The sequence below is a fragment of the Protopterus annectens genome, chromosome 10.part0 (assembly GCF_019279795.1).
Source record: "Protopterus annectens isolate FY-2018-M chromosome 10.part0, PAN1.0, whole genome shotgun sequence".
In the NCBI taxonomy this organism is placed as follows: domain Eukaryota; kingdom Metazoa; phylum Chordata; order Ceratodontiformes; family Protopteridae; genus Protopterus; species Protopterus annectens.
The window spans coordinates 851894834-851921929 of NC_056744.1; positions in this window are offsets into that span (position 1 = coordinate 851894834).

Sequence of the window (27096 nt, forward strand, 5' to 3'; positions counted from 1 at the left end):
AGCCAGGCTTCGCTTCATTTCTCTTCCTGTCCGTGATATCATTCTTGCTTCCCATAAGTCCAATACTAGGAAGACTTATGCGAGCAAATGGAAGCGTTTTTCATTCTGGGCAGAAGCTAGGTCCTTGGATCCTTTTAATGCTCCAATTCATAAAGTTCTAGATTTTCTGGCGGAGCTTTTTCATTCAGGATCGTCGTCGGCCACTATCAGACTACAACTGGCGGCCATTGCCAATTTTCATGTGGGGCTATCGGAAACAAATATTATGTCCCACAAACTCTGTAAAGCTTTCCTCAAGGGCGTATGTTTGCTCAGACCTCCCATTAAGGATCCTCCTCCACAGTGGGATTTAAATTTAGTTCTAACATCATTAATTCTCCCTCCCTTTGAACTTGCAGCTTCTTGCTCATTCAAACTTCTCTCTTGGAAAACTCTGTTTTTGGTGGCTATAACATCTGCCAGACGGGTATCGGAACTCCAGGCATTGTCTGTCCGTCCCCCCTTATTTGTTTTTTCATAAAGACAGGGTAACTCTCAGAACGAATCCTTCCTTTCTACCGAAAGTTTCTTCTGAATCAAATCTGAACCACACTATTGACTTGCCTGTGTTCTTCCCAGATTATTCAAACAGGGCTGAACAGAAATTGCATTCCTTGGATGTTCATCGCCAGCTGCGGTATTACCTAGACAGGACAAAACAATTCAGAAAGTCAGACCAGCTCTTTCTCTCTTATGCTGAAGGAAAGAAAGGACTTCCAGTATCAAAGGTAACTCTTTCTAGATGGTTGACATCCATCATTACCTTTGTCTACCAGTTGAGACACAAACAACTCCCGTCTAGACCTAAAGCTCATTCAACTAGGGCACTATCAACATCAACAGCCTTTCAAGCAAGGTTACCGTTAGATGCCATATGTGCAGCAGCTACATGGGCTTCTCAACATACTTTTATTACCCATTATAAGCTTGATATAGCCTCCAGAAATAGAGCTGACTTTGGTTCCACCGTACTCAGGAGTCTGTTCCGTTGAGCCACCCAGGACCAAGGTGCTAGGGATGCTGTCCCATCCAGCAAGAATGAAGGCGAGAATGACAACTTAACATTAAGAAATTATGTACCTACCATAACGTTCCATGTTAGTTGTCTTCTTCTCGCCTTCTTTCTTGCGTCCCTCCCTCCTGCCCCCTAGCCTGGACAGACTTGAAGGTCTCTGAGTCCTTCTCTTTCATGTTATACAGTCCTTTACGGTTACGCCGTATCTTTAGTGTTACCAGCAGGGAGACTATATTTGGTAATAATAATAATAATAATAATAATAATAATAATAATAAATATATACTATGTGTTAGCTGCCCACGAGATCTGGGGAGTTAGCGCATGGTATTGTGGGATATAAGGCTGCCTCGAGCTGGTAAAAATAGCTCTCGAGCTATAGTATAGGCCGAGTCGGAGCCGAGGTTCGGCTCCGAACCCATCCAGCAAGAAAGAAGGCGAGAAGAAGACAACTAACATGGAACGTTATGGTAGGTACATAACTTCTTATTACTTCGGCTAAAAGCGTTTCTGAGATCCAAGCTTTGTCTGTCGTGCCCCCCTACTTGATTTTTCATAAAGACAGGGTTTCGCTTCACACAAACCCTTCTATCTTACCGAAAGTGGCTTCTGAATCTAACATCAACCAGATGATTAATCTGCCTGTGTTCTTTCCAAATTTCCAGAACAAGGGTGAATATAAGCTGCACTTGCTAGATGTTCATAGACAGCTTCGTTTCTGTCTACACAGGACTAAGCAATTTCGTAAGAATGACCAATTATTCTTGTCCTTTTCTAGACCCTTTTTGGGCAAGGCCATTTCCAAGGTCTCCTTAGCCAGGTGGATTACACAATGTATACTGCAAGTCTATAGGGATAAAGGCCTATCCCCACCTGGTCCTATTAAAGCCCATTCCACCAGATCTATCGTAACTTCTGCTGCTTTTTGGTCTAGGGTTTCTCTGGATGATATCTGTGCAGCAGCGACCTGGGCAATATCACATATATTCATCTCTCATTATAAGTTGGATTTGATCTCTAGAGGGAGAGCATCCTTTGGCTCTGCGGTGCTCAGGAATATCCTTCCATGTGGGCCTCCCAGGAGTTTTGGTAGCTGGGGACTCTGTCCCACAGGTTGCAGATAAATGAAGTTAACTACTTCAGGTAAAGAAGTTATGTACTCACCATAATGTTCCATCTGAGTAGTTATACTTCATTTTCTGCAAACGTCTCTCCCTCCTTCCCCCGAACCTGTTCAAGGTTAACGCTATTGAGTTGCTAATAGTTTGGTTAGTGGCAAACTCGATCTGAGGGAAGGTAGGAGAGATGAGGGATTATGGGTAAGGGGAGGAGCTTGGAGCAGATGCTTGATAAAATGTTGCCTGCTCGGATCCGATATGGATCTGAATACCCACAGGTTGCAGAAAATGAAGTATAACTACTCAAATGGAACGTTATGGTGAGTACATAACTTATTTTTTCATCTGGGTACTGAAGGCTTTAATGTAATGTCACACAAGCTATCCAAAGCTTTTTTCAAAGAGACCTTCCACCTGAGACCACCTGTCAAATCCCCTTATATACCTTGGAATCTAAATTTTATGCTTTCACTCATCATTCTTCCACTGTTTGAGCTAGCTTCTTTATGCAACTTGAAATTTTTGTCTTGGAAGACTGTCGTTTTAGTGGCCATCACATCTGCCCGAAGAGTTTCAGAGCTACAGGCCTTGTCTATAAAACCCCCTTATCTGATTTTTCATTCTGATAGTTTCACTACAAACAAATCCTTCATTCTTACCTAAAGTTTGTACTGAAGCCAACCTTAATCAAACCATAGAATTACCATTTTTCCCCAAACACACCAATAACTTGGAGTACATGCTGCACAAACGTGATGTTCACAGCCAACTTTGATTTTACCTAGATAGAACCAAAGAATTTAGAAGATCTGAACAACTTTTGGTTTCCTTTTCAGACTCCAGAAAAGGTAGACCTGTGGCAAAAACCACTATGTCGAAATGGGTATCTGATTGCATCACCTTCACTTAATCCACTGCCATACCTCTGCAACACAAAATAAAGGCTCATTCAACCAGAGCTGTGTCCACAGCTTCAGCCTTTACTGCCAAGCTACCAATAGATAGTATTTGTGCAGCAGCCACTTGGTCAAAGCCTCATACTTTTAACACTCATTACAAAGTCGATAGGGCCTCCAGAGACAGGGCTTCCTTTGGTTCCACTGTCCTGAGGAACATACTCCCATGAGTCACCTGAGAAAGACGGTGCTTGGGACGCAACTTCACATAAAGAAGTTATGTATTCACCATAACATTCCATGTGAGTTGTTCATCTTGCCTTCGTTTTTACTTCCCACCCTCCAACCCCCAACAGGCTTTTTTTTTGAGGACTGAGATTCATGTTTTATCATGGTTGCTTTGGCTTTTATATGGTTTCCTTACCTAAAGTAGGGATAGAATGGCATATGGTATTGTTAGAGGCAACAAACAAGATCTGAGGTAACACAAAGTGTATCATGGGATAGGGACTTTGTCTCGAGCTGAGTGAAGACCTCGAGCTTTGTAATTGGCTGACTCAGAGCCGAGGATCAGCTCCGAACCCATCTGTAAGAATGAAGGCGAGATGAACAACTCACATGGAACGTTATGGTGAGTACATAACTCCCTTTTTTTGCTTGTGTTACTTTCTTATCTTTATTATTTTGCTCTGGTAATATTTTTTGCTATAAAGAGTTGTTTTTGTTGTAGCTAGTGTTTAGATATACTTTTTTTCTAATTTGCTGTTAAAAAGAATGTTTTTGATGAATTAATTAGGAGTACCTGGTCCCTTTATCCACAAATCTATAAATTGCTATATCCATGCATGCTTTCATATATAAGTACTTCCTGTCATTTCTATCAAAGCAGTTTGTTGGCTTCAGAAGAGTGGCTCATGTAGTCAGAGAACTTGACAGATCATTTGCTTATTTTCTCTGAGTCTATTGCAAGATATTTAATTTTTATCATGTCTTAAGAGATTTTCAGACTTGGTAGAGATCAGGTGATTTTAACCAGCTACTATAAAGTACAGTTGTGTAATTTAAACTTACCATAACAGTAGATGTTTGAATGACCACTGCTACAGTAGCCTTAGCTATATGGGTTTTATCCTGCCAAGGAAACAACAGCCGGCCATCTTCCAAAGTTTCAGTTCACCTTTCATGCACCTAAACTATCAAGCAGCTCAAGATGAGCTGACTGAAAGACAAGTTTGGGTGCAAAGCCCTTCAGAGCTTTCCTGCCAGCAGAGAGAGGGAGGCTGAACCCTGAAAGGACAATCATAGGAATAACAAAAATAAATATTCACACCGTGGCATAAAAAACACACCAGAAAACAAGGGGAATGGACAGAGGAAGTGCTATTGCAGCAGTGATCATATGAACATCTACTGTTATGGTAAGTTCAACTTATACAACTGTATTACTGTATGTTCTTCATATTGATCACCACTGTAGTAGCCTTAGCTATACAGGTAGATTACTATAGCTAACAATATTTGGGAGGAGGAAGAAGAAAGGTCCAAGAGTTCCCAAAGAATGGGCCTAGCAAAACTTGATCTAGACCTAGAGAAGGTATCAAGCTTACAGTGTTTGTAGAAGTAAGCACAGAGGACCAAGTAGCAGCTAACCCTTTCCAAAAAGCCATGGATGAAGCTAAGGCCCTGATAGAATGGGCCTTGACCTTTCCTGGAATAGATTTGTCATGGTGAGTATCTTTCGGCTTTTCCTGGTTAGGGGTCGCCACAGCGGAACTCTGGTCCGCTAATGATTGGCAGTAGATTTTTACGTGCTGGCTTGCCGGGCCTAACGCACAACCTTCAACGAAGGAATGCCCATTCATGCATGTCGCCACACAGAAGACGCTCTAACTGAGAATCGAACGGGCAACGTCTATCTGTGAGGCGACAACACTACCGCAGCACCATGAGTATAACACAAGGTAAATGCTTTAGACAACCATTTAGAAATAGTCTGTTTTGACACAGATTGTCCCTTCTTCTTACCTTCACAAAAAATGAACAATTGATTCAAAGATCTGAAAGATTTAGTTCTGTCAAGATAGTACCTGAGTTGTCTGTGGACATCCATGATATGTAGTATCCTTTCTCCCTCATTTTTAGGTTCAGGAAAGAAAATGGGGAGATGGATAGTTTGGCATAAAGTAAACTTGGATACCACTTTAGGCATAAAAGAAGGATTTGTTTTCAAAGAAACCCTGTCTTTATTGAAAGTGAGGTAGGGCTGACTCTCCATAATAGCTTGCAACTCAGATACCCTTCTTGTGGAGGTCAGAGCAATCAGTAAAACTGTTTTCCATGTTAAGAACCTTAAGTCAACCATGAACACTTGACACACCAAACACTTTATTGTAAAGCTTTCGGGTTCACACCCTTCATCAGTACATAGTAACTATGTTTTCTCATCATTTAAAAAGGAGATGTAATTAAACCACATGCGTCAGCCAGCCTATCACTCTAACCACTAATTAAATTTTAAAGAAAAATTTTACTATCTAAAAGTATAGTAGATGTAAAACATTTATAACATCTAAAAACATATTAAACTATATAAAATAATTCACATATATTTCTACAATAAACAAACATAAAAACATACCCTATATGCATATATATTCAAATACAAATTTATAACTCATCATAAAATCAGTTACTACTCATTTATAAAATTAGAATTAAACTTTCTCTCTCCGCTTTTTCATTAAAAGAGGTTTTAAACTAACCGCATTATTCAAACCTGGACTCATATCAGCCTGAAGTCTAATAATCCATTCAAATTCTTTTAATTCTAACACATTACAAATGCATTGAGCAAACATGTCACTGATGAGGATGAAAGGCATAGATTCAAATTTAGAGTTATATGTACAGTAGAGATGGGTGTGAGGAAAGGTGATATGAATAATGTGTTAGAATTAAAAGAATTTGAATGGATTATTAGACTTCAGGCTTCAAGCGGAGAGAGAAAGTTTAATTCTAATTTTATAAATGAGTAGTAACTGCTTTTATGATGAATTATAAAATTGTATTTGAATATATATGCTTATAGGGTATGTTTTTATGTTTGTTTATTGTAGAAATATATGTGAATTATTTTATATAGTTTAATATGTTTTTAGATGTTATAAATGTTTTACATCTACTATACTTTTAGATTGTAAAATTTTTCTTTAATATTTAATTAGTGGTTAGAGTGATAGGCTGGCTGAAGCATGTGGTTTAATTACATCTCCTTTTTAAATGATGAAAAAACACAGTTACTATGTACTGATGAAGGGTGTGGACCCGAAAGCTTTACAATAAAGTGTTTGGTGTGTCAAGTGTTCGTGGTTGTTCGATATATTTTTGAAGCAGTATCACCAGTGTTGTGACTTTCTAAGAACCTTAAGTCAACCAGAAGAGCTGATTCAAATGGAGCAAGTGTTAAAGGTGCATATGTTCATAGGTAGGTACTTGGCTATTGGCCCTAGGGCCTATATAAGCCTAGCCAAAAAGGTACCCTGGCTTTCACCAGCCAAGAAAATTATTTTCTTGTCCCCCTGTCGAGCAGAGCCACAGAAGTGATCCCCAGGGTGAATTTCCTATCTCCCATCCAACCATCAAGATTTTTCTTGAAGAGTGCTAATGAGGAGCTTTGTTTGATATAGATAGGTAGTTTGTTCCAGAGTATGGGAAGTCTCTGGGAAAGGAATCTATCTCTCCAGCATGTTCTGTTTATTGTGGTGACAAGGTTTAGTTCCCTAGAGCGTGTAGCTTGGAGGGATTGGGATTTCTTTAAGAGGAGCATATCCAACAGCTCAGAGTTTGACATAGCTTTGTATGTTAGGCAAAGATCGCATCTGAGTAGGCGATATGCGACTGAGTAAAGCTGGAGTTTTTTGAGATGGTCTGCGTAGGGCATCTGCTTGAGACCAGTAATCCTCTTTGTGAGGTATTTCTGCGGCCTTTCCAGTTGTTGTAGATGTCTTGTGAGGTACATACCAAAAGGGGCACTGTATTCTATAATAGGTCTAATGAGTGACGAGTAGCTTCTGTAACACAAACTTAAGATCCCTAGATGAAGCCATCAGTTTACTTGGAGGCCTCTTATGCAAAACCCCTTTCAAGAATATTTTGACATGAGACTGCCTTGAAAAAGGAGGACCCATGGATAGACATGCTGAAATAGCCTATACATGAGCCTTGATAGATGAATAAGAAAGGCCATAGGATAGTAATGCATACAAATACTGTAAAACCAGAGAATAACTAACTTTGAATGGGTGCTGGTTATGTTGTTGGCACCAACTAGAAAATCTTTTCCATTTACTAATACGTGATTCTAGTACAAGGCTTTCTTGTCTCCATTAGTATTTGCTGCATGTGCTCAGAAAACAGGTGCCTAAAAGTAATTAAAGCCCTATCATTCAGGAAGTCAACTGAAGATGATTGATGTTGGGGGTGTATCAAACACCCCTGTTCTTGAATGAGTAGATCCAGTGTGCGAAGAAGCTTGTTGTAATTGCCCCTGGCCATTTCGGAAAGAAAGGGGAACCACAGTTACATGGGCCAGAAGTGAGTCACCACAATAATCTTGGGAGATTCCTTCTGAATCTTCAGAAGTACCCTGGATATTAGTGGAAAGGGCAGAAAGGCACACAGGGACATTCCTGTCTAAAGAAAAGAAAAGGCATCTGTCTTCCATGCTTTCTTGCATGGAGCCCTTGAACAGAATTTTGCCAGTTGATTGTTCAGAGAGGAAGCAAAGAGATCTGCTTGTGGAACTTCCCACAGATGTATCAAATCTTGGAAGATCCCCTGATCTTGTTTCCATTCATGAAGGTCTGCTGTGATTTGGTCAGCCTGTCTGCCACACAGTTTTGCTCTGATGGAATGTAGGATGCCTGTAGAATGAGACTGTGCTGTGAAGTTATATCTCAAGCTAAGATGGCTAGTCTGCAAAGGATGTGCAACCTGGATCCCCCTTTCTTGTTGATGTACCACATGACTGTGTTGTTGTCTATAACCACTTGAAGAGGTCTTGGCGACCAAAGATGGTTCAGAGAGTTGAATGTCTTACTCAGGAAAAGCATCTCCTTGATATTTATGTGCTTGCATCTTCCTTCCTTCATGTTTCACACCCACTGCACTTTTATACCTCCCAAAACTTCTCCCCAAGTAAAGTCTAAAGCAAATGTAGTGACTGACTACCTTGGAGCAGAGATGGAGAAGGGGAGACCTGGATTTAAAGATATCTGTTGTCTCCACCAAAACATTTCTCTTCTGACAATCCCCAGGGATGGGCAAAGCATTCTGACAGAACAGGAAAGCCATCTCTATTCCCTCTCCCAGGACTGACAAATATGGCTGTCACTTGCCCACTGAGGAGGCTCCAACAGCTGTAGAGGATGTGGGCAACCTTTGGGGCATAGTGGCTGTTGGTGCTATACCAGAGGGTAAAGGATGAGTGGTCTGAGATACAACAAATGACGACAACAGAGTCATCTACCTGTGTCTGAGGCAAACTGCTAGCTTGTTCTGGTGGCAAAGGCTGTTTGCTTAACTTTTTCTTTCTGTGGTTGGAAGAAGGACTGACCACTGGACTGACAATCTGTTCCGTGGTCAAGCCAAAAATGGTGCCTCTTCCCAGAGAAGACAAGCAGCAAATGCCTGTAAAACTACCAGTCCACAGAAGTTACTTTTGGACAGAAAAATGTATTTATTTATTTATTAATTTTACATTTGTTGACCAGGATTGTCTGACTGAGCTGAAGAGCCCTTTTTCAGCGGAGGCCCGGGGAGAAAAGCTCCAACATATTATACAATTTTCATTATAAATTAGCATTAAACAGCAATGTTACAGGATTATTACAAGGCATTAAGTAGCACTACAATGTTATACAGTGTCAATAATCAGGGGTATAGCATAACTATTTCAAGATGTATAAAAAGAAACATGTCATTAAGATGAATATAGTTTTTGAGGTAAGTGGTTACAAAAACACAGTTTTATCATAATGTAGTTGCATGAAGGCAAAACAATTACTATAGAATGTTTCTCTGAGGCAATTTGCTTAATAGATTTTACAAGACAGTAAAAAGAGTAGTCAAGGAAGATTAGAGAGAGCTAGTGAGAAGAGTGAGTTACTGGCAGAAAGTAGATTAAGGTATGAGAAGTAGGGGATGTTTTAGGAGGGAGAGTGCAGTGGCAGGGTCAGTAACTTTTAAAGTGCTCTTTGATGGCTGTCTTAAATTATTTAGGATGTGTAAGGGTCCTGATTTCTAGTGGGAGCCTATTCTAGGCAATAGTGGGGTGATAGCTGTACATGTTGCTTCCAAATTTAGACTTAGGTTTGCAGATTTGTAGTAGGTCTTGGTTAGAGCTTTGGAGAGGTCTAGAGGGAGAATAATGGGAGATGAGAGGGGATAGTGCTGGCCAGTAGGAAGGCTATTATAGGATAGAATGGATTATCTGGGGCTAAGGGTGAAGAAGCTGGTGGGGTAATTCAAGCCAGTTTAGGTATTTTAGAGAGAGACAGTGATGGGATTTGTAGGTTGGTTGGGCAGCAAATCTAGCTACCTTGTTGCAGGTAGATTTGAGTTTGGGTCAGGAGTGCTGAGTTAAGATTTGTGAAAATTTGAGAATTGTACATTAGACTGGGTAAAAGTTAGGTAAGAGAGAGAGTAATCGTAGCTTCAGAGGTAAGGAATTTCTTGTTAGGATAAAGGAGCCCTAGTTTTGAATGAGTCTTTTTGATACAGTTATTAACATGCAAGTAAAATTTAAGCTGATCATCAATGGTTATGCCTAAGAGCTTAGTGCTGGATTCTACCTGAATGGGAGTGTTATTAAGGGACTGTATGGAGAAGGAGGGTTTCATATTGTTGAACTTTTTAGGTAAGAAGAGTAACAGCTTTGTTTTTTTAGGGTTAAGTATGAGCTGATTTTTGGAGAACCATGTTTCAACTAAGTTAAAAGATGCCTGAGTAGCTGAGAAGACCTTAGAGGGAGAGTTGGCTGTGGTGATGACTGTAGAGTCATCTGCATATTGCACTAAAGATGACTGAGGACAGGAGGTATAGAGCTGATTAGTACAGATATTAAAAAGTAAAGGCCCTAGGATAGACCCTTGAGGTACTCCCATTTTTTCAGGGAGAGGAGGGGAGAGTGCAGAGTGCCATCTCACTGGTTGAGATCTATCAGTGAGGTAGCTGGAGAATCATGCAACAGTTTCAGAGGAAAAGTTGAGGTTATGCAATTTGTGCAGCAGAAGAGTGTGAGACAGTGTCGGAAGCTTTTGAGATGTCCAAGAATAGGCAAGAAATAAGTTTATGGTCGTCCATGGCTATAGAGGCAGTGTCGAAGAAGGATAATAGAGCTGTAGTGGTGCTATATTTGGGTCTGAGGTCATGATGAGTGGGTTTAAGCAGATTTTCCTGTATTAGATACTGCATGACTAGTTTATGAATACATTTTTGTAGTACTTTAGAGAGAGGGGAGGGGATAGAGATAGGTCTAAAATTGGAGATGTCAGAGGAGTTGCCTCCTTTGTGTATAGGTAGAGTGTAGCATTGTTTCCAAATGGAAGGGACTTTAGATTCAGAGACAGAGTGATTAATTAGGATAGATACAGGGAGAACAAGAGAGTCAGCTGCTAGTAGAAGAAAAGTGGAAGGAATATTGTCAGCTGATGCTGAGCACGATTTTAATTTAGAGAGTAAAGTTTTGATGTAGCTAGTAGGTACAGGTTTGAGGGAAAAGGTATTTGAGGAGATAGTATTAGGAGTAGGTTCAGAAAAGTTGGAGATGTCAGTAGTAGAGAAGTTTGGGTTAGAGTTCAGTAGCTTAGATATTGAATCGATAAAATAGGTATTGAAGATAGTGGCTGTTTCTTCAGATGTCTTGCTGGGCATGGCTTGGGGGAGCTAAGATTACCAGGATGTAATATTTGGTTAATAGAGTTCCAGAATTTTTAGGATTAGATTTTATTGCTGTGGGAGGTTTGTTATAGAAGTCCTTTTTATCTTTGTTTATGTGTTTTTTTTGTCAGATTTCTGAGTTCTTTATATTTTTGCAAGTCTGCAGGGAGCTTAGTTTGTGACCATTTTTTCCATAATTTGTCTCTAGTTATCATAAGGGTATGAGTGCCTTTTGAAAGCCACAGAGATATGGTGGACTTTAATTTGGACTTTGCGAGGGGGAGCAGGTGAGTCTAAGATGCTAAGGAAGCTGGAGTTGAAATCCAGGACTGCTTCTTCTAGTGGGAGTTGGGTAAGGAATTTCCAGTTTACTTTAGAGAGGAGGGCATTAAAGGTTTCTGGATGGAAGTCAGAGAGTTTGCGACAAGTTATAAATCTAGGAGGTTTTGAGAAGTGAGGAGTGAACTTAAGTACTTTTATAGGGGAGTGATCGCTCAGGGTGTTTGGTAGGGTTTTAGGGTTATCATATTTGGAAGGATTAGATACAAGTACCCAGTCAATAAGAGTACTAGATGTGTGAGAGTTGTTTGTATGAGTAGGTTGGAAGATTAGCTGTGTAAAGACATATAAATTAATATGAGTATTAGAGTTTGGATTACTGAGAGTTAACCAGTTAATGCTGACATCCCCAATGATGATAGTTTCATTGGGGATGTGTTGAGAAAAGTATGAAAGAATATTTTCGAGCAGAGGAATGTTGTCTCCTGGAGGAATATAGAGGACTGCTACTATGATAGTGGTGTGGTCATTGATTTTAAGGTTAGGTGTAAGTAGTTCATCAGGAGAAAAGGATGGGATAGGTTTCATAATACTTGTAATGGTGAGGTGGTCGGAATAGAGGATGCCTATGTCACCCTTTTTTTTTGTTTTGGCGATCTATGCAAAGTATATTATAACCGGGGGAGAGAATGTCTTTATCAGAGGTTTGGAGTTTTAGCCAAATCTCTGTTAGGGTAATGACATCAGGGGTGTGGAAGGTGATCATGCATGGATTTCACTAACTTTGTTTAGAATACTATGGGCATTCATAGAGTAAAAGGAAATATGTTTGTTTGAAGAGGATGAGTTTATTAAGTAGGGAGAGGTAGAGTTATGCATGGTGGGGTGATGGATGGGCCCAGGATTTGGATGTATGTCTCCTGATAGAAGCAGGGCTACATGAAGTTGGTAAAGTTTGAATTTAAATGGGTTGTAAGTCAAGTACTTAGTCTTGATTTTAAATGCTAGAGAGTGAGGGGGAGAAAGTTTGATTTTAGGCAGAGGAATGTTCATTGAAAAGATAGAGGAGGAGATTGTAATACAGTTCTGCAGAGATGAGAAGCAGTTAGTATGGGGATTAGTGGGATCTCTATGGACAGGTGGTAATGGAGTAGTACAAGATGTAAGAATGAGAAGGAGAAGTAATTGAGGCAAGAGGAAAATAGAGAGGGTTGCAATATCCATGGCCTAAGGTGGGGAAGTAGGATTAGGATGGAGTGAGGAGTGGGTACGGAACTAGGAAAAGTAAGTTGTTAGACCTGCTAGAGAGCTAAAGTAAAATTTAAGTGAAACAACCTGTAGGGGTAGTAGGGTATATGTAGAAAGAAGGAGGATTTGCAGCAGACTAAACTATGAAGTGATAAGTACGGGAGGCAAAGGTGTTTAGAATGTTTTAGCAGACAGGAAGGGGTGGAGTTAGGGGTGGAAGGGATTAGGTGGTTAGGTATAAAGGAAATTATATGGGAGGGTGGGTGAGAGGGGAGTGAAGTGAACCCGAGCGTAGCAAGGGCGAACGGAGAGGGATGGGCCAGGAAACGACCGTCACCACAAGAAACAAGCAGCAGGCCAGGAGGGAAACAGTAAGAAGCACACCGTGAGAGTCAGCAGGTAAGTAGAAGAGGTGGGGAGGTGTAGACAGAGAAGGAAGATATGTTATAGTGAAGTATATACAGGTATTTGCAGTAAGATAAAAACAGTTAAAAGGAAACCACAAACAGAAAAACAAAAAGAGTATAGCTAACTAAGAGAGAGTTGACACTAGGGTAGTGACTAACTTATAGATGGCAAAGAGAGACAGAGGCAAGGTTTCTAAACAGGTGAGTATGGGGGGGTAGTCTCAGTGGTATGCGGGTATTTTGTACAGTAGACAAAGTAATACTAAATTGTGGTATGAGCTTAGAACATACTTTTAGTGTAAACTAGCTATACAATAGAGTACAGGCATAATTCCAGAATTTGGGGCAGTATCAGTAAAGGTAGACGCAGTCTTGAGGGAAGACACTTTGCTTTTAAAACTTTTAGTGTAAACTGGCTATACAGTATATTATATTATATTATATTATATTATATTATATTATATTATATTATATTATAGTATTTGATGTTAAGTTGTCTATCTCGCCTTCATTCTTGCTGGTTGGGTTTGGAGCCGATCCTCGGCTCCGACTTGGCCATCTTCAAAAGCTCGAGAGCTGCTTACCGGCTCGAGGCCCCCCTATATCCCATGATGCCTGGCGCTAGATACCCAGATCTTGTTTGCCACTTCTGCTACGAGGTTGTTCTATTGGCTCAGGTGGTATAACCTTTACTATTTTTTGTATTTTTTCTTATTAAAAATCTATATTGATAGTGTGGAATTAGTCGTTAGTTAGACTTTAGTATTGTAGCTAGTTTTTCTTCTAGATAAGCGTTACACCTTCCTTAAGAAACTCATTTTAGTTAGAGAGTTTCCTCTCCCCCCTTCTCTCCCCTTTTCCACAGAAAGGTTCTTTCCGTTTAAGTTAGAGGTTAGCCTTTCTTTCTATCTCCCTTTAAAAAAAAAAGTTTTTTCTTCTAATTAATCACTGTTAGTTGTTGCCTCACAGTAAGACGCTGTCTGATTCGATTCTCAGCTAGAGTGTCTTCTGTGCAGAGACATGCGTGAATGGGTGTACCTTCGTTGAAGGTTGTGCGTCAGGCCTGGCAAGCCGGTACGTAAAAATCAACTGCCGATCATTAGCGGGCCAGAGTTCCGCTGTGGCGACCCCTAACCGGGAAAAGCCGAAAGACACAAGTGTTTAGTGATAGTTTTAGATATTTTTTTTGGTTGCATTGGTATTTGTAGTGGTTTGTGGTAACTGTAGAGTGTTAACTTTTTTACTGTTGGTTACCTTAACCATCTGTGTGAAAACTTGTCCTTGGTTTTCTCCTTAGGATGTCCAAGGATCCAAAACCGTCCGGATTCAAGAAGTGTGATTCATGCCGTCAGAAGATGTCTCTGACAGATGGTCACACTTCTTGTGTTTATTGTCTGGGCGCTGTGCACCTGCAGGACTCTTGCTCGGTCTGTCATGCCTTCAGTCCAAGAGTCCTGCAGGAGCGCAAAAATAAACTGATTCTGAGGGATATGCTTAAACCCCAAGATTCACCGGCGAAGGCTCAGCCGGCAAAGTCTTCCAGGCCACCTAAACCGTCGGCTCCCAGTTCGGAGCCGTCATTGGGTGAAGCCACACAAGCCATTTCGGCTCCGGCTGGAACCGATGTCCCTCCCTCCCAGTTGGCTCTGACACAGTCTTCAGAGCCGGCTGAGAGTCGAAAGAGATCCAGGTCTCCTTCTTTGGAGTCGATACATTAGGCTCCAAAGTCGCCCCTGCTCCAATTGGAGCGTAGTCACCGATCATCCCACTCTTCTCCGTCCTCTAGACTTTCGGACCATGACTTGGAAAGAGTGGTCAGTAGGCTCTTAAAATCGCAGGCCCTAGCTAAAATGTTGTCCAGCCCTCCTCATCAGGAGTCGGCTCCGTCCACAGCTATAGATATTCCACCTCCGACTCTTCCTATGAGCTCGGAGCTGGAGTTCGTTGGGGTTTGAGTCGTGGAACCGTCGGCGCTGATACCCTCTCTTTCGGTTCTGTCGTCGGCTCTGATCCCTTCCATGGTACCTTCCCTGGAGGGATCTGGGCACCGAGACTCCCTCGTTGGCTCCGAGGGGGCGAGTGGCATCAGACCCTTGTCTGACCCCGCTCTCCCTCTTGGTGCTTTGGCGCAGGTGAGCTCGGCTCCCACATCTGCCTCGGAGCCGTCTCCTTCGGTGTGTGTGGGGGGGCATCTGGTTTCTTCGGAGCGTGAGTCTTCTCTGCGTCCAGGCAGGGATGCCTTTGAGGTGATGAGGAGTGTACTGGCCCCTGAGTCAGTCCCACGATTGACCCCATCGGCTCCTCCCCCTAGGGTTCCTGCATCAGCCCCTGCCCCCCTCTTCCAGACCACAAGTGTGGGAATCCAGCGCTCCAGGACACCCCCTTGGGTGTATCCTCCTCTTCCGAGGCCTCCCCTGATCTTTCAGAGGAGCCACCTTGCAAGAGAAAATGTAAGAGGAAGCATGTTGACTCCCCCGAGTCTGTCACATCGGATACCGACTTAGAGGAGTTGGAAGGGTCCCCAAGATCCCCCTCTGAAGATGTCTCCTTCTCAGACATCCTTGACATGCTTAGGCAGAGGGGAAACTGGACTACCCTAAGCCCTTCCGAGGATGCATTTGGATCCCGACCTTCCACCTCCTGGGTGTCTCCGCCTTTCGACCCACTGATGTCTGTGGTGGCTCGAAAGGCGTGGACAGCTCCAGACACAGTGGAACCGACCCCTAGAAGACCTGCCAAGTTCATTACTGCCCCGCAGGACAAACAGTTCTTGACCAAGGGTGTCCCCGTTGATGCCATGGTGGTAGCAGCGGCCACAAAGAAGGAGTTGGCTGAAACTTCTTCATCTGCCCATCCCCCTAACAAGAAGTCCAGGACGATGGACAGATATGGGAAGCGGATGTTCTCTTCAGCAACCTTTTCTATGAGGTCCCTGAATTACCTGTGCCACTTTACCCGTCTTCAGAGGGATCTCCTGAAAGAGCTTGGAGATACCCTCCAAGATCCATCAGCTGAGGGGGCCCAGGCTAAGGCAGCCTCCTAGCTAGTGACTCTTAACTCAGTGGTGAACTCCTCCATGCGGCTCATTTTGTATGCAGCCGATGGTGCGAGTAGAGCCGCAGGCGTGGCCCTAAGGAGGCACGCTTGGATGCAGCTTTGTAACTTTGCGGAACCTTTCAGAGCAACTTTCACCAACACCACGTTTGATGGTTCCTCTCTCTTTGGATCACAGGTGAAAGATACCCTTACCAGGTGTGAGCAGAAGGCAAGACTCTCTCTGCTGTAGGAGTCCATTTTTCCACTCCTTCCAGACCATATCCTAAGGGTCAGAAGAGTGGAAAGATGTGGTTCTGGAAATCCCAAGGAGCCTTGCCGGACACACGTGGTGAGTTTCCCTCCAGGGGCAGATGAGGGAACAATAACAGACGCCGCCCTCGTGGCAGAGGGGGTCCGCAAAACCAGGGCAGCAGAGAATCTTTCTCTGACAAGCCCTTCCAGCATCCCTGAAGGGTTGCCTGGCTGCTCACCTCTGGAGGCAGTCAGGGGAAGATTATCGCTGTACCCAAGAGCCTGGCAAGGCATAACTCAAGACAAATGGGTACAGTCTGTCATATCCGGAGGCTACAGAATTCCGTTCGTTCGCACCCCCTTAAGGTCAAACAAGTCCCTTCCAGATGTTCCACCCAATCTAAGGGACCAAGCAGTACAAGAGGTCTCAAAACTGCTAAGAAAAAGGGCCATCCAGCAAGTCCCAGCAGACCAACAAGGATCCGGAATTTACTCAAGGTTCTTTTTGGTACCAAAAAAGACAGGGGACTGGAGACCCATTTTGGATCTCAGCAGACTAAACAAGTCTGTACAAAGAACGAAGTTCCGGATGGTCACGCTTCAGTCCATTTTACCCTTCCAGGGTCAGGACAATTGGATGTGCTCCATAGATCTTCAGGATGCGTACTACCACATCAAAATGGACAGATGCTCCCGAAGATTCCTTCGCTTCCGGCTGGGAGCCAGCCATTATCAGTTCAGAGCTTTGCCCTTTGGTCTCACCACAGCCCCCAGGGTGTTTACCAAATATATGGCAGTAGTTACCGCTCACCTGAGACGGCAAGGATTCCAGGTCCTGCCCCTTATGTCGAGAAGCCCTCAGACTCTGGCAGTGGGCGATCTCTTCCCAACGGTTTCTGACTGCAACGCACATCTATGGGAGGTCCAACGTCATAGCAGACAGACTGAGCAGAGCAATTCTCATGCATCACGAGTGGTCTCTGAATCAGGTAATTGCGGACCAAATCTTCTGCAGATGGGGCCAACCTTGCTGCAACCTTTTTGCAACTCCCTTCAACAGCAAGTGCAGCAATTTCTTCTCTCTCCTTCCACTTCCCGGGCATTCCCCCAGAGACGCTCTAGTCCACGATTGGCCCCAGGGGCTTCTTTATGCATTCCTTCCCTTCCCCCTCATACCGAAACTAATTCAGAAGGCTACTGCTTTGGGTTGCAAAATTCTCCTCATTGCCCCTTACTGCCCTCGACAAATATGTTTTTCGTTTCTGCATTGCTATCTTCTCGAACAGCTTTGGACTCCGGACCTAGTTCCAGACCTCCTGATTCATCAATCGGGCGGGCTGCACCAATCCCTGCACTCTCTCCAGCTGACAGCATAGCTGCTCTACTTCCAACCTTAGCCAGGCTCCCAGATATCTGCCCCTCTGTGCATGAAATCCTTTTGTCATCACACAAGTCTACGACCAGGAAAACTTACGCTAGTAAGTGGAAACGTTTTTTCTTCCTGGGCAGAGGCAAAAAGTATTGACCCCTTTTCAGCCCCCGTACACTCCATTTTGGAATTTCTTGCAGAGCTCTTCCATGCGGGGTCCGCTTCCGCTACAATTAGAGTTCAGTTAGCAGCAATTTCAAATTTTCACATTGGCCTGTCGGAAAACAGTATCATGTCCCATAAGCTCTGTAAAGCCTTTCTCAAAGGAACTACTCTGCTCAGGCCCCCAGTCAGAGATCCTCCACCACCGTGGGATCTAAATTTGATTTTAGCTTTGCTAATTTTACCCCCTTTTGAACCCACAGCTTCTTGTTCATTGAAGTTCTTATTTTGGAAAACCCTTTTTCTGGTAGCTATTACTTCAGCCAGAAGAGTTTCGGAACTACAGGCTCATTCTATCCATCCCCCATACCTCGTGTTCCACAATGACAGGGTTGCTCTTAGGACTAATCCTTCTTTCCTTCCTAAGGTCTCTTCAGAGAGTAACTTGAATCAGTCCATAGACCTTCCTGTGTTTTTCCCTAACCACTCCAACAGGGCGGAATATAAGATCTGAAGTAGTTACTTCATTTGTTCTGCAACCTGTGGGTCTCGGATCCGACCTCGGATCTGACCGGCAGCTTTCCAAGCTTCAAGATCCGAGCTCCTAGCTCCTCCCCTCTACCCATAATCCCCTGTCACCACCACACTACCTCAGATCGTTTTTGCCGCGGCTTGATCACAAGCATCTTAAGAAGAGCTCCTGAGCTTAGTAGCAGGGAAGTGAATTTTTTCTTAATTTTTTTCTTAATTTTTCGACAAATTTAAAAAAGTGTGTGTTGAGAGAGTGTTTCTCTGCCCTTTTTTATTTTTAGGATTGGCGCTTTGATTCAGTTAACCCTCCCCTAGGTGTTTGGGCGTGTGAGTGTGTGTGTTAGGAAAATGGCCGAAGGTCATAAGGCTTTTTTTCTAAGTGCACTGGGTATGGCCATAAGCTTTCCCCAGCTGATGGCCACACTCAGTGCGTTATATGCCTGGGGGTTGCCCATTTGTCTTCAGACTGCCAGGTTTGCGCAGCCTTCAACCCCCGGGCTGTGAGGGACAGGAGGAACAGGCTTATTCTGGCAGGATTGCTTCCCCCGGAGGAGGCCTCTTCCTCCAAGGTGCAGGCTGCCCAGGTAGCTTCGGCATCCCTGACTCCCTCGACTCAGGCTGGGTCTCAACCTCCCACTGTTGCCTTGAGTACGAGGGAAGTTCAGTCTTCTCCTTCTAGGGAAAAGCACAGGGAGAAGCACCGACATAAGAGGTGAGCCGAGCCTCATCCCTCGGCTCCGCCATCGAAGACTGCTAAATCGCCCCAGAGGGTGTCCGGACCTTCTCCTTCGCGGCTCCGATCCCCTTCCTTCTCGCCGGAGGAGGAGCTCCGATCACCCTCGAGGTAGTCGAGGTGGCCTTCCAGGCCCGCCGCTACGACCTCCTCTAGATCTACTAGGTTTCTCTCCGACGCCGATATGGACAGGATGATGCGTCGGGTTTCTGCAGACCCAAATGCAGATGGGGGTGCTCTTGCCTCCCCCCCACAGGGGGGGGGGGTGCAGCTTCAATATTTGCCCCGATTTCTCCTTCTTCAACCTGGATCCGGGTTTTGGAGTCTTCGGATCCAGGCCCTTTCGGAGCCGGGGTTTTGTCGGCGCCGGTGGCCCAAGCCTTCTCGACGCCAACCATACCCTTGAGTATCTCGGATCCGAGTTCTCGGGGCCGTGGGCCGGGCGTCGGATGCGTGGGAGCGGGTGCCTCTTCGGCACTTCCTATGTTGGAGAGCACCTCCCTCTCGGATCCGACAGCTTCGGCTCCGACCCCGATCCCTATCTCGGAGCCGAGGAGACTGCTCTCGGGGCCGGAAGAGAGTAGTTCTCCCTTGGCGTTCGAGGTAGTGGAGAGGGTACTGTCGAGGTCTTCCAGGTCCCCGACCCGGGCTTTGGATCCTTCCGCTCCCTCACTGCATACGGGTCTACCTTCCATCATCCTTCCATCGGGACAGCCTGCTCAGACCCTCCAGTTGGTTCCCTCGGAGGAACAAGAGGCCGTTGATGAGCCCTCTTCTGATAGTCCCACAGAAGAGGTGCCTCGTAAATGGACGTTTAAAAGGAGGCACATGGACTCCCCCGAGTCCGTCACCACAGATACGGACTTAGAGGAAAGGGAAGGTTCCCCAAGGTCACCCCCCGAGGATGTCTCCTTTGGAGACATCATGGAAATGTTGCATATTGGGGGGTGGTCTGCCCAAAAAACCTTCCTCGGATGAGTCCGTATTTATGGAGGCGTTTGAAGCGGGCCCATCTACCTCCTGGGTGTCCCCACCGGCAGATCCCCTGGTAGATCTCCTGACTACCAGGGCTTGGAAGGAGCCCGACACCGTGGAGCCTATCCCACGCCGGCCAGATAAAATCCTTAGCCCCCCCATCAGATAGGCAGGCTTGGGCTAAAGGGTCTCCAGTTGATGCCATGTTGGTGGCTGCTGCCACTAAGAGAGAACTCTCCCAGGAGAGCTCCACGGTCCACCCACCGGACAAGGAGTCCCGGGCGCTGGACCGTATAGGGAAGCGGACCTTTGCTTCAGCAACCTTCCATGTGAGGGCGCTGAATTATATGGCGCTTGTCATCAGGCTGCAACGGGATTTGATCAAGGAATACACTGCAGCTCCACCAGAGTCCATGTCGGTTGAGGACAAAACCGTGTTCTCGACTCGTATGGCCACTCTCAAGTCCATCTCAAATACATCCATGCGGCTACTGTCTTACGCTACGGAGGGAGCCGCAAGGGCCAGCGGGGCAGGTGTTGTCTTGTGACGCCACGCCTGGCTCCGCCTTTGTAATTTCGCGGAACCTTTCAAGGCGTCCTTCGCGAACGCACCCTTTGACGGCTCTTCGCTTTTTGGCAAGACCGTACGCGATACACTAGTCCAAAGCGAGAAGGACGGGAAGACACTGTCTGCCGTCGGAGTCCGCTTCTCGAGCCCCCAACGTTCCTTCTCAAGGAATCAGAGGGGGCAAAAAAAGCTGTGGTTCCGCAAGTCTCAGCAATCCTATCCAGCTTCGGACTCCACGCCCTCCAGAGGCAGAGGGGGGCAGGGTGGACGCCGGCCCAGAGGCAGAGGGGGACCGCGTAACTTCGGGTCTAGGGAGCCTTTCTCCGAGAGACTCGCGCAGCAGCCCTGAGGGCTTACCCGACTGTCCAGCTCTGGAGGCAGTCGGGGGGCGTTTAACGAAGCACCTGTCAATGTGGGAGTCCATCACGAACAATCGATGGGTGCTCCGAATTATATCCAGAGGTTACAAAATTCCCTTCCTATTTCATCCCCCCTCAGGTGGTCGCCTCCCCGATGTCCCACCCAATCAAAGAGAGGCGGCGACCGTTGAGATTTCAAATTTGTTAGGAAAAAGAGCCATCCAGCGGGTCCCCCCAGACCAATCCGAATGGGGCTACTACTCAAGGTTCTTTTTAGTGCCAAAAAAGACGGGGGACCTCAGGCCCATTCTAGACTTGTCCGCCCTGAACATGTTTGTCCCCAAAGAAAAGTTCCGGATGGTCACTCTACAATCTATTCTCCCCTTAATGCAGGAGAATGATTGGATGTGCTCGATAGACCTCAAGGATGCGTACTACCACATTCTAATGGACAGACGGTCCAGAAGGTTCCTCCGCTTCCGGCTAGGGGCCAGTCATTACCAGTTCAGGGTCCTTCCGTTTGGACTCACCTCAGCCCCCAGGGTGTTCACCAAAGTCATGGCAGTGGTTGTGGCCCACCTGTGGCTTCAGGGCATAAGGGTCTTTCCGTACCTTGACGACTGGCTCCTCACAGCAACCAACAGGCATCAACTTTGTATCTCGAGGGACTATGTTCTGTCTCTTGCCGACAGTTTGGGCATTTCAGTCAACATACCGAAGTCTTTTTTTCATCCTGTGCATGCATTAGATTTCATAGGAGCCAGGCTAGATTCCCGATCTTCTCGGGCCTTCTTGACCTCGGCCAGGCTGTCCAGCCTCTCACTCCAAGTTTTGGCTCTTCTTCGCACCAAAGCTCTGCCGGCGGAGTTAGTTCTGAGAGCACTAGGCTTGATGACAGCAGCTATCGGCCTCTCTCTCCATGCTCGCCTAAGGATGCGTATATTACAGTGGACACTCCCAAGTTCAATGGTCACTGTTACACCATCCATTGAATACTCCCATTCCCCTGAGCAGGGTTTGCAGGGAATCCCTCCTTTGGTGGCTTCACTCCCCAGAACTCAGGCAAGGGAGACCCTTTGTGATTCCCCCTCCCCAGGCCACATTAACCACGGATGCTTCTCGCCTAGGGTGGGGGGGGGCATTGTTTGGGCAGAAACGTCCAAGGTACGTGGACCTTGTCGGAGACCGCCTTGCACATAAATGTTCTGGAGATGAGGGCGGTGCTTCTAGCGTTGCAGGCTCTCCAAGACCTTCTACCTCTAGGAATGATTGCAATACAGACAGACAATATGTCAAGTGGTCTGGTATATATACAAACAAGGGGGAACCAGATCCTACCCTCTTTGTCGAGAAGCCATGAGAGTTTGGGAATGGGCGATATCCACCAACCGCTTTCTGATAGCGACGCACATTCCGGGACGATCCAACATCCTGGCGGACAAATTGAGTCGAGTAATTCTCAGTCCTTACGAGTGGTCTCTCAATCCGAAAGTTGCGAAGGAGATTTTCCACAAGTGGGGTTGGCCTCGCTGCGATCTCTTTGCTACTCCCCAAAACACAAAATGCAACGAGTTCTTTGCAATTCTTCCCCCAGAAGGGGAGAGCCCCAGAGACGCTCTGATTCATGCTTGGCCTCCCGGTCTACTCTATGCTTATCCCTCACTTCCGCTCATGGTGAAGTTCATTCAGAAAGCCGCACGGTTCGGGAGCAAAATTATCCTCATAGCCCCATTCTGGCCTCGTCAAATCTGGTTTCCATACCTGCGGTCTCACAGTCTCTCCTCCCCTTTAATTATGGACCCCATTCCAGATCTGATCTCGCACCCAACAGGGTGCCCAACACCGAACCTGGTAAACCTCAAGCTCGCGGCTTGGTTGATCCAGTTCCACTAATGGCAAGGACTCCTGGTATCTCGTCACCAGTGAAAACTATTCTGGTAGCGGCTCATAAACCGTCCACCAGGAAAATCTATAATAGCAAGTGGAAACGATTTTCTATCTGGGCTAACAGCCAGGGTCTCAACCCTTTTACTGTTCCGATTCCTACAGTCTTGGATTTTTTGTCCATGATATTTGAACAAGGGGCCAGTGCATCAACGGTGAAAGTACAGTTGGCAGCAAAATCCCATTTTCATGTGGGAGATGGATTAGGATCCCTAGCGTCTACAAAATTGTGTAAGACATTCTTGCATGGCGTTTTCCTTCTCAAGCCACCTGTGAAATCCGTGACTCCCCCTTGGGACTTAACCTTTGTTCTGCAAGCCTTAACGAAACCTCCTTTTGAACCTGCAGCTTCTGTACCTCTTAATTTTCTGTCCTGGAAAACAGCATTCTTGGTAGCCATAACTTCTGCTAAAAGGGTTTCAGAGCTCCAAGCTTTGTGCATGAAACCTCCCTACCTTATTTTTCACAATGACAGAGTGTCTCTCAGGACTAACCCGTCTTTTTTACCAAAAGTGGCATCTGTGGCAAATATCAATCAGACTATCAATCTGCCAGTGTTTTTCAAGAATTTTCAAAATAAAGGAGAATACATGTTGCATACACTAGATGTACATAGACAGTTGCGTTTTTACCTGCATAGGACCAAAGACGTTCGTAAGGCTGATCAACTGTTCGTGTCATTTGCTCCTTCATCCATGAGGAAACCTATATCCAAAATGACACTGGTTAATTGGATTTGTCAATGTATTTCTCAGGCTTACAAGGCATCGAGCAAAACAACCCCATTTAAAATTTGCGCACATTCTACACGGTCCATCGCAACTTCTGCAGCCTTCTGGTCAAGGATGCCATTGGACGACATATGTTCAGCAGCCACTTGGTCTTCTGCTCATACGTTTATTTCTCATTATAAGCTGGACATGATATCTAGAAGCAGGGCGTCCTTTGGCTCCGTGGTGCTTCGGAATATTCTTCCATAGGCCACTCAGGTTTTTTGTTTAGGTAGCTGGGGACTCTGTCCCACAGGTTGCAGAACAAATGAAGTAACTACTTCAGATTTAGAAGTTATGTACTCACCATAACGTTCCATCTGAGTAGGTACTTCATTTGTCTGCAACCATCCCCCCCTGCCATCCCCCTAACCTGTATCAGGTTTCTAGGATCATTTATGATTCTTGAGAATAACTGAACCTGTTTATTTACAGGTTTGTCAGGTGATACAGCAAAACCGATCTGAGGTAGTGTGGTGGTGACAGGGGATTATGTGTAGAGGGTAGGAGCTAGGAGCTCGGATCTTGAAGCTTGGAAAGCTGCCGGTCGAATCCGAGGTCGGATCCGAGACCCACAGGTTGCAGACAAATGAAGTACCTACTCAGATGGAACGTTATGGTGAGTACATAACTTCTAATTGCATCAGTTAGATGTTCACAGGCAGCTACACTTTTATTTGCATAGAACAAAAGACATTAGAAAATCAGATCAACTTTTCCTGTCCTATGCAGTAGGTAAACAAGTTCTTCTGGTCTCCAAGGTAACCTTATCCAGGTGGTTGACTTATATCATCACATTCATATATCAACTCAGGAATAAAAAATTACCAGTCAAACCAAAAGGTCACTCCACCAGAGGTTTAGCTACTTTGGTGGCTTTTCAGGCTAGGTTGCCCATGGAATCTATTTGTGCTGCGGCTACGTGGGCCAACCCTCATACTTTCATTTCGCATTACAAGTTGGATTTGGTCTCCAGGAGCAGAGCTGATTTTGGTTCCACTGTTCTGAAAAGTCTGTTCCGATGAGCCAACCAGGACTTTAGGTGCTAGGGACACTGTCCCAACCAGCAAGAATGAAGGCAAGATAGACAACTTAACATAAAGAAGTTATGTACCTCCCATAACGTTCCATGTTAGTTGTCTTCTTCTCGCCTTCTTTCTTGCGTCCCACCCTCCATTCCCCTATCCTAGTGGACCGAGAAGAGTTCCTCTTGATTTTTCACTGGCTGAGTCTTCTCTGGCTATTCCTTTCTGACTAGTAGTCTCTCCAGTAGGATTTATGCATTCTAGGATAGGATTCCTTTATTATTACGTCTGCAGTTAGACTTACCAAACGAGATCTGGGTATCTAGCACCAAGCATCATGGGATATAGGGAGGCCTTGAGCCAGTAAGCAGCTCTCAAGCTTTTGAAGATGGCCGAGTCGGAGCCGAGGATCGGCTCCGAACCCAACCAGCAAGAAAGAAGGTGAGAAGAAGACAACTAACATGGAACGTTATGGTAGGTACATAACTTCTTTTTCTGGCTAATAAAAACAGTAAAATGCACTTTCAAACACTATGGCAGTCCCACAATGGAAAATTAAACCCAGTTTCTCCACAGAAAATGTTATCAGTTAGGCTGCAGTACTTTAAAACTGATAGAAAAAACGAGTGTTCCATTTAAAAGTACTTTACAGTCTTGAGACAGCCCGCTGAAACACAACACTCCTAGCTTTTAATAACTTTCCTGAAGAGGAAAGTGATAAAACATTAGATCTGAAGTAGGAGATTCATTTGTCTGCAACCTGTGGGTTATGGATCCGATATCGGATCCGAACCAGCATGGTTTACCAGCTATGGATCCAAGCTCTCAGCTCCTCCCCTCACCCATAATGCCCCGCTCTACCCCCCCATGACCTCAGATCTCGTTTGCCGCGCTGGTGACCAGATTGTGTTTCTAGGCTCTTCAGCTAAGTGCAGTTTTTTAGTCTTTAAAGTGCTAATTTTTGAAGTTTTGTGTGAAAGTTGTGTGGAAGTGTAGGTTTCCCTATTTCTTAATTATACTTTTAGTGTTTTAAAATTTGATTTTACTTATCCCTCCCCTCGCTGGTAGCGTAGTGTGTGTTGGGCCTGTTGAGTGGTTTTGTTACTTTGCTTTAACTCTAGTTTAAGTAACTTTTTTTTTTTTTGCATTTGGGATGTCTGAACAACCCAAAGCTGTGTTCTCCAAGTGCTCCGAGTGTGGCCATAAGCTTTCCCCGGCTGATGGCCACACTCGGTGTGTTAGATGCCTTGGGGTTGAACACCTCACTTCTGGATGTTCCATTTGTGCAGGGTTCAACCCCAGGGCATTGAAGGAGCGGAGGTCCAAGCTTGTCTTGGCGGGTCTTTTCCCAACGGACTCGGCTCCGGCCTCCGCTCCTTCGGTGGTAACCGTTTCTACGGTTGTCTCCTCTCCGGCTCCCCCTCCTCCTCCTGGGACTCAACCTCCCTGTAGTGGTTCGGAGGAGAGGGAAGCTAGAAAGAAGGACCGGAGGGAGAAGCACCATAAGCGGCGGGCCGAGACCTCTGTTTCGGCCCGCCAGCCAAGCGGGCTTCTCCTCCGGCCTCCTTGTCTGCTGGCTCTCCCCTCCTCGGCTCCGGTCTCCAGTGTGTTTTCACCGGGACCTGAGGAGGAGGAGACCCGATCTCCGTCGAGGCTATCGAGGAGGCACTCAAGGTCTACCTCGGTAGCCTCGTCGAGATCAACTTATAGCCTGTCAGAGGCTGATCTGGACCGGATGATGAGAAGGTTCATCCAGGCCCAGATGCAGATGGGAGTGCTCTTGCCTCCCCTCTGGGGAGCTCGACCCTTTTTCAAGCCAACTGCCTCTTCTCAGACCCGCTAACCGGGTTTGGAGCAGTTGGAGCCGAGCAGCCGGGCCAGGGTGGGTCGGCGCCGATAGTACTTGGTACTTCGGATCCGACCCTGCCCTCGAGTGCTTCGGATCCGACCTCTCGGAGCCTGGATCCGAGCTTCGGATTCGGGGGGATCAGTGCTCCTTCGGCGCCGTCTGTGTCGGAGCGCACTGTCCCTTCAGATCCGAGCGCTTCGGCGCCGGCTCCGATCCACTCCTCTGATCCGAGGGGGAGCCGATTGTCGGATCCTTTGGTCGAGGTCGGCTCCCCTTCAGCTTTTGATGTAGTGGAGAGGGCCCTGTTGAGGGTCTCCGGACCCCCGGCACTTGCTTCGGCTCCGTCCCGCGCTCCCTCTGCACTGGGTCAGGCTTCCACTATCCGGCCCTTGGGACAGCCCGCTCCTGTGCCCCAAGCTGTTTCCCTGGAACAGGTTACTGTTTGCGAGGAGTCCTCTGACAGCCCCCCGGAGGATGTTCCCCGCAAACATACGTGCAAAAGGAGGCACATTGACTCCGAGTCTCTCACAGAAGACACGGATTTGGAGGATGGGGAAGGCTCCCCACGGTCAGCCCCGAGGAT